Genomic DNA, 8,317 nt, shown 5'->3' with positions numbered 1-8,317 from the left:
TTATCACTCCATTTATTTTACTTGTACATGTTTATTCTATTTATTTTATTTCGTTAATATGTTTTGTTTTGTTGTCTGTCTCCCCCTTCTAAACTGTGAGCCCGCTGTTGGGTAGGGACTGTCTCTATATGTTGCCAACTTGTACTGCCCAAGCGCTTAGTCCAGTGCTCTGCACCCGATAAGCGCTCAATAAATACGATTGAATGAATGAATGAATGAATAAATGCCATCATTATGATGATGATAATGAATGAATGCTTCCATAGTGGCTGCACTGGGCATGCGCGCCGGGCGGGAGGCGGGGCCGGGGCTGGCACCAGGGGGCGGGGGCGGACAATTAGGGGGCGTGGCCGACCTCCTAGGGGCGTGGCCTGGGGCGGAGCCGGCCTATCAGCGTCGGGGATGTGGCAGAGCCGGCCTATCAGCGTCGGGGATGTGGCAGAGCCGGCCTATCAGCGTCGGGGATGTGGCAGAGCCGGCCTATCAGCGTCGGGGATGTAGCAGAGCCGGCCTATCAGCGTCGGGGATGTGGTAGAGCCGGCCTATCAGCGTCGGGGATGTAGCAGAGCCAGCCTATCAGCGTCCGGGCCCTGGGCGGTGTTGCCTTTCCGCCGGGGGGCGTTCCCGGGCTCGCTGACGCCCAGCGGGCAGAGGAGCGGTGGAGAAGCCACCTGTTTGCCCCGGAGGAACTGTAAGTTTCCTCCTTCTTTCTCGGCCTCCGTTCCCGCCGGGGCGAGAGCTGGAGCCATCCCGGGACCCCAGCACCCCATCTAAGGCCCCCCCAGGGCTATTTTGTTAATAAGGTTTGTTTTGTTGTCTGTCTCCCCCTTCTAGACTGTGAGCCCGCTGTTGGGTAGGGACCGTCTCTATGTGTTGCCAACTTGTACTTCCAAGCGCTTAGTCCAGTGCTCTGCACACAGTAAGCACTCAATAAATACGACTGAATGAATGAATGAGGGAGCCAGCCAGGGAACCAACCCCTTCTCTTTCCCCTCCTCTCCATCCTAAATCCCCGCCCCGCAACCTATCATTCATTCAGTCGTATTTATTGAGCGCTTAATAATAATAATAATAGCATTTATTAAGCGCTTACTATGTGTAAAGCACTGTTCTAAGCGCTGGGGGGGATACAAGGTGATCAGGTTGCCCCTGAGCGCTTACTGTGTGCAGAGCGCTGTACTGTAAGTACTGTACTATTCTCCCCCTTCTAGGCTGTGAGCCCACTGTTGGGTCGGGACCGTCTCTATATGTTGCCAACTTGTACTTCCCAAGCGCTTAGTACAGTGCTCTGCACACAGTAAGCGCTCAATAAATACGATTGAATGAATGAATCCTGATGAGGATAATAATAATGGCATCCCTGCTCCGGTGCTTGTCAGCTGTGCGACTTTGGGCAAGTCACTCAACTTATCTATGCCTCAGTCACCCCATCTGTCAAATGGGGATTAAGATTGTGAGCCCCACGTGGGACATCCTGATCACCTTGTATCCTCCCCAGCACTTAGAACAGTGCTTGGCATATAGTAAGCACTTAACAGTGGAAAGACTCCGGGCTTCGGAGTCAGAGATCGTGGGTTCAAATCCTGACTCCGCCACTTGTCAGCAGTGTGACCTTGGGCAAGTCACCTAACTTCTCTGGGCCTCAGTTCCCTCATCTGTAAAATGAGGATGAAGACTGTGAGCCCCACGTGGGACAACCTGATTACCTTCTATCCACCCCAGCGGTTAGAACAGTGCTTGGCACATAGTAAGCACTTAACAAATACCAACATTATTATTATTATTATTAAATGCCATCATCGTCATTTATTAAGCGCTTACTAGCGTTAGAGAAGCAGCATGGCTCAGTGGGAGGAGCACGGGCTTTAGAGTCAGAAGTCACGGGTTCAAATGCCAACTCTGCCACTTGTCAGCTGTGTGACTTTGGGCAAGTCACAACTTCTCTGTGCCTCATTCCCTCATCTGTAAAATGGGGATGAAGACTGTGAGCCCCACGTGAGACAACCTGATCACCTTGTATCCCCCCCAGTGCTTAGAACAGTGCTTTGCACGTAGTAAGCGCTTAACAGATGCTATTATTATTATTACTATGTGCCAAGCACTGTTCTAAGTGCTGGAGTAGATGCAATAGTAAGCGCCTAATAAATGCCGTTATTATTATTATTATTATTATTATTATTATTATTCTTATTATTATTCATGGTGATCAGGTTGTCCCACATGGGGCTCACAGTCTTCATCCCCATTTTACAGATGAGGGAACTGAGGCCCAGGGAAGTCAAGTGACTGGCCCAAAGTCACACAGCTGACAAGTGGCGGAGCCGGGATTAGAACCCAAGGCCTGTGACTCCCAAGCCCGGGCTCCTGCCACTGATCCACGCTGCTTTCCATCTTGCGTCTGCTTCTTGTTTCCCCCTCCCCGACAAGTGGGAGGTGTCAGGGCTGCCAAGAAGGCAGCCTCATTTTGAGACGTCATTAATAATAATAATCATCATAATAATGGTATTTTTAAGCTCTTCAATCCTGGCTCCTCCAGCTGTGTGACTTTGGGTAAGTTACATAACTTTTCTGGGCCTCAGTTCCCTCATCTGGAAAATGGGGATTAAGACTGTGAGCCCCATGTGGAACCACCTGATTACCTTGTATCTACCCCAGCGCTTAGAACACTGCTTGGCAAATAGTAGGCGCTTAATAAATACCAAAATTATTATTATTATGTGCCAAATACTGTTCTAAGCACTGGGAGAGATACAAGGTAATCAGTTTGTCCCACATGGGGCTCACAGTCTTAACCCTCATTGTACAGATGAGGGAACTGAGGCACAGAGAAGTTAAGTGACTTGCCCAAGGTCACCCAGCAGACAAGTGGTGGAGATAGGATTAGAACCAATGACGTTTTAACTCCTAGGCCTGTGCTCTATCCACTGCACCATGCTAAGCACATAACAAATCCCGTAAAACCAAACAGAAAAGCAATTTGTGCTAAACACCATCACCCTGGCCTACATGGGGCTCAGTCTAATGTCTGCGGGTGGTGGGGAGGAGGAGCAGGCATTTCATCCTCACATTACAAGTGAGAAAACTGAAGCCCAGAGAACTTAAGTGACTTGCCCAAGGCCACACAGCAGGCAGGTGGTAGAGCTAGGATTAGAACGCAGGTCCTTCTGACTTCCATGCTCATGTTCTCTTCATTAGCCTATGCTGCTTCCCTATCAATAAATATAAATAATTGTATAATAATAATAATAATGGTATTTGTTAAGCATTAACTATGTGCTGAACACTGTTCTAAGCCCTGGGGTAGATACAAGATAGGTTGTCCCACGTGGGGCTCACAGTATTATTCTCCATTTTCCAGATGAGGGAACTGAGGCCCAGAGAAGTTAAGTGACTTGTCCAAGGTCACCCAGCAGACAAGTGGCAGAGCTGGGATTAGAACCCGTGACCTTCTGAGTCCCAGACCCACGCTCTATCCACTACGCCATGCTGCTTCTCCGAAACACTGAAATAAATGATCACATTTATTAAGCCTGAAATAGTACATGATTCTATTTATTAAGCGTTTACTGTGGACCGGACACTGTGCTAAATGCTGGGGCAGTTGCGAGATTACCGGTTTGGGGGTTTAGTGGTTTCATTTATTTTACTCTTACAGATGCTAACACCACACGGTAGAAAAATAAATCTTAATAATTATGCCATTGAGTGTTACTCTATGTTAAAAACTGGGGTAGACGCAAGTTTAGGAGTTTGTGTGCAGTCCCTAGCCCATGTAGGGTTAACAATCTATTTTATTTTCATTTTACCATTGAAAAAACTGAGCTTTCCCAAGGAGTTGGTAGGCCCAGTCCCTGCCTTTGAGGATTTTGTAATCTAGTGGGGAGGTTGCAATCCCGTCTTCCCACTCCCGGTCCTAAACCCTTTTCACTAGGCCTCTCTCCTTCTCAGTTTTGCAACTTGGAAGAAATACTGATGATAAATATTCCTTATTCCTCTTCCACAGTCTTTATGTAGCCAAAAGATCTGCTGAATTGCTGCTCTGTGGGATATATTTGCTGCTTTGCCATTAAAACCCTCATTTTGTATATGATAACCTGGGGATCTCTATTGGGCCATTTTGTATTTCTAAGTGAATATATTAAAAAAGGAGTTACATTTTAATTGTTTCCATGTGTAAAATGGTTCTCTTCAGCTTTTTAAAAAACCCATATTGAGATTTGTGCTCAGTTGTAGGAAGCACAGGTATTTACAGACCTGCCTCTGAAGCCTTTTCCGTCATTTGTCTTTTTTGACTGTGAAAATCTCAGTAGATTGTTGGGTTTGCATGTACCTACTCTGTTGGACTCTCCCAAGCCCTTAGCACACCGCTCTGCATATAGTCAGTGATCAGTAAATGCCATTGATTTCTTGACTTTTCTCACTGTTTGTATAATAATAATGATAGCATTTATTGAGCGCTTACTATGTGCAAAGCATTGTTCTAAGCGCTGGGGAGGTTACAAAGTGATCCAGTTGTCCTACGGTGGGGGCTCACAGTCCTAATCCCCATTTTACAGATGAGGTAACTGAGGCGCAGAGAATCAACCAGAATTAACCCGGGATTTGGAGTCAGAGGTCATGGGTTCAAATCCCGGCTCCGCCAATTGTCAGCTGTGTGACTTTGGGCAAGTCACTTAACTTCTCTGTGCCTCAATTACCTCATCTGTAAAATGGGGATTAAGACTGTGAGCCCCCGGTGGGACAATCTGATCACCTTGTAACCTCCCCAGTGCTTAGAACAGTGCTTTGCACATAGTAAGCGCTTAATAAATGTTATGAGAAGCAGCGTGGCTCAGTGGCAAGAGCACGGGCTTTGGAGTCAGTGGTCATGGGTTCAAATCCCGGCTCCGCCAATTGTCAGCTGTGTGACCTTGGGCAAGCCACTTAACTTCTCTGGGCCTCAGTTACCTTATCTGTAAAATGGGGGTTGACTGTGAGCCCCCCGTGGGACAACCTGATCACCTTGTATCCCCCCCAGCGCTTAGAACACTGCTTTGCACATAGTAAATGCTTAATAAATGCCATCATCATCATCATCAATCAATCAATCGTATTTATTGAGCGCTTACTGTGTGCAGAGCACTGTACTAAGCGCTTAGCACTGTACTAAGCACAGAGAAGTGAAGTGACTTGCCCAAAGTCACACAGCTGACAATTGGCGGAGCCGGGATTTGAACCCAAGAGATCTGACTCCAAAGCCCTCGCTCTTTCCACTGAGCCACCGTGCTTCTCATGCATGTGTCAAGTTTTCCATTAATCATTTGCAAACTCTAATAGTTTATGAAGCTGTAATTTTATTGTATTGACCTCTCAATCAACCAATCAATCAATCGTATTTATTGAGCGCTTACTGTGTGCAGAGCACTGTACTAAGCACTTGGGAAGTACGTCGGCCACACATAGAGACAGTCAATCAATCAATCAATCGTATTTATTGAGCGCTTACTGTGTGCAGAGCACTGTACTAAGCGCTTGGGAAGTACAAGTTGCCAACATATAGAGACAGTCCCTACCCAACAGTGGGCTCACAGTCTAAAAGGGGGAGACAGAACAAAACCAAACATACTAACAAAATAAAATAAATAGAATAGATATGTACAAGTAAAATAAATAAATAGAGTAATAAATATGTACAAACATATATACAGGTGCTGTGGGGAAGGGAAGGAGGTAAGATGGGGGGGATGAGGGGGAGAGGAAGGAATCCCTTAGCATAGTGCTCTGCTTAATCAATGCTGAGTAAATACCATTGTTTCCTTGATTGTTTTCTCACTGTTTGTGTAAACAAGCCTGGGTCCAATTTTCCCTTAATCGTTTGCAAATTTTAGTAGTTTATGAAGTGGTGTTTAAGATAAGGCAAGGAGGTTTAGATAATTCCAACAGGGGTCTGCTGCTTCCTCCCCCAGGATCACAGGTCCTCCAGGCAGGAAGCCCCTTTCCATAGTGGTTTCCATAGGGTTTGCTGCCACCACCACAGACACACCTGCCTCTCCCTGCCCTGGTGTGCTGAATGCCTGCTTTTACAATCTTCAGACCCCTGGGGAGCTTGGAACTCCAGCTGTTGGTTTGGATCAGTGTGAGGTGGAAAAGACTCTCTCCAAGAACTGATCTGTGGCTTGTCTTGCCATTGTTGTCTTGGTTTGTTGTTTGCAGCCCATTGTTAACACCCTGTGTAGTTATCTATTCCCTAATGTGTGAGCTCTGTGGATTAGGACCGATTTATGTGGTTAGAGTTGTATCTATTGATAACTACCATAATGAACTAGAGTAAATGGCTGACCATCTGATCATCATCATCATCAATCGTATTTATTGGGCGCTTACTATGTGCAGAGCACTGTACTAAGCGCTTAGGAAGTACAAATTGGCAACATATAGAGACAGTCCCTACCCAACATTGGGCTCACAGTCTAAAAAGTCTGATGTCTGTCTTTGGGATTTTTTTTTGGTAACATGATAGCTGGACTATTTAGTTTTCTGCAGAGGGAATTTAATCCCAAATAAAGCCATGTTGGACCAAAGGAGTCTCCTTGGGATATTTGCCATGGTAGAAACATGGCCCTTAAGTTTGCAGTTTCTTTATTATTAAAAAAAAATGTAAATTCCACTTTCTCATTGCACTTAACCACTCTCATTTAGCCATCAAAATTAATCTGACATATTTATCAGACAGTCATAGGCTTTTAGATTTTTCTATTGCTCATGAAGTTTTTAATAGCGTGATGAACTATTACAGTATGTTATAATGCCAGCCTTTTTCATATTCTTTTGTGTTATATTGTTTTTCTCACATGGGAGTATATCTTTTTCAGAATGAAAGTTATTGGTTTTTAGATTAGGGTTGGGCAAGATACAACCTGCCGAGTGATTGAGGTCAGACCAAAATTAGAGTCTTGACTGCATCTGCGACAGCCCGGAATCAAATAGGCGTTGCTGCCACAGGAAATACACCCACCTTCTGCCTCTTAAACTCCTCCTCTCCTCCCTTTCCATCCCTCTTGTCAGCAAGGCCACCAGAAGTATAACTCATGCAATATTTTTGAAAAATTCATATTGAGGTTTGTGCTCAGTTACATGGGTTTGGGAGCAAATTAAGCCAGTGTGGGCATTGGAAGGCCAAATGACTCAACTTAGATTAGCAGGCTTCAGACACATCGTCAGTAGGCCTAATTCTCTAGAGAAGACACTAATGCTAGGAAAAATCCAGGGAAGACGTGGAAGAGGCGGAACAGCAGCTAGATGGATAGAAACCATAACGATAACGGAAGAACCAATAGCTAGGTTATGGATTTTGGCAGAAGATAGGACACTCTGGAGAAAATATATCCATGGAATCTCTATGAATTGGAAACTACTTGACAGCATTTGATGGAATAATAATAATAATAGGAAGCACAGGTGTTTGTAGACCTGCCTTTGGACTATTTTCAGTCATTTGTCTTTTATGACTATGAAGATCTCAGGAAATTGTTGGGGTTGCATCTACCAACTCTAATTGTATTATATTCTAATTGTATATACTGTATTATATAGTTGGAAATACAGCCACCTTTTGCCTCTTAAACCTCTCCTCTCTTCCCTTTCCATCCCTCTCTTCAGCAAGGCCACCAGAAGTATAACCCATGCAAGATTTATAACACGGATAAGTGACCTGCAAATGAAAATAATTGTCTACTCCCATTGTAGGCGATAGGCAAGATTACTAACAACTGATCAGTGGTATTTATTGGGAATGGTACTTGAGAAGTGCTTATTATGCCCCGGGCACTATTTGGTGTGGTAGATACTAGTTAATCAGGTTGGGCACAATCCATGTCCCTCATGGGGCACACAGTCTTAATCGCCATTTTGCAGGTGAGGTAACAGGCACGGAGAAGTTAAGTGACTTGCCCAAGGTCACACAGCAGATAAATGGTGGAGCAGGGATTAGGATTTAGGTCCTTCTGACTCTTACACCCATCCTCTATCCACTAGGCCACGTTGCCTCTCACACAGCTCTTATGGTTTGCAGAGCACTGTACTAAATGCTTGAGAGAGTATATCCACAATATAATAGAATTGGTGGATGTGATCCCTTCCCACAAGGAGTCTAGAGTGAGAGACAGACATTAAAATAAATTACAGACTGTTATATAGTTTCATGGATTTGTAGTGATGTTTCACAGAAAAATAAGATTGTCACAAAGATCGACGCATCAGGTATTTCTTCAGGCTTATTGCAGACTTTTCATGAACCATCTAGTAACTCCATATGCTGCCATGAGTGCCTTGAATCAGA

At 44.9% G+C, this 8,317-nt stretch overlaps 1 protein-coding gene across 1 annotated transcript in view; it reads left to right on the top strand.

Annotated features, from left to right (window-relative positions):
- The first annotated feature begins 429 nt into the window (after positions 1 to 429).
- RHBDD1 (rhomboid domain containing 1) overlaps positions 430 to 8,317 on the top strand; it is a 144,130-nt gene continuing 136,242 nt past the window's right edge. The window contains exon 1 of the mRNA XM_038749192.1: positions 430 to 691. The gene's annotated coding sequence lies outside the window, so the exon portion shown is untranslated. The remainder of the gene's footprint in view (positions 692 to 8,317) is intronic.

The sequence above is a fragment of the Tachyglossus aculeatus genome, chromosome 7 (genome assembly GCF_015852505.1).
Source record: "Tachyglossus aculeatus isolate mTacAcu1 chromosome 7, mTacAcu1.pri, whole genome shotgun sequence".
In the NCBI taxonomy this organism is placed as follows: domain Eukaryota; kingdom Metazoa; phylum Chordata; class Mammalia; order Monotremata; family Tachyglossidae; genus Tachyglossus; species Tachyglossus aculeatus.
This window is presented reverse-complemented; position numbering and strand designations above follow the sequence as displayed.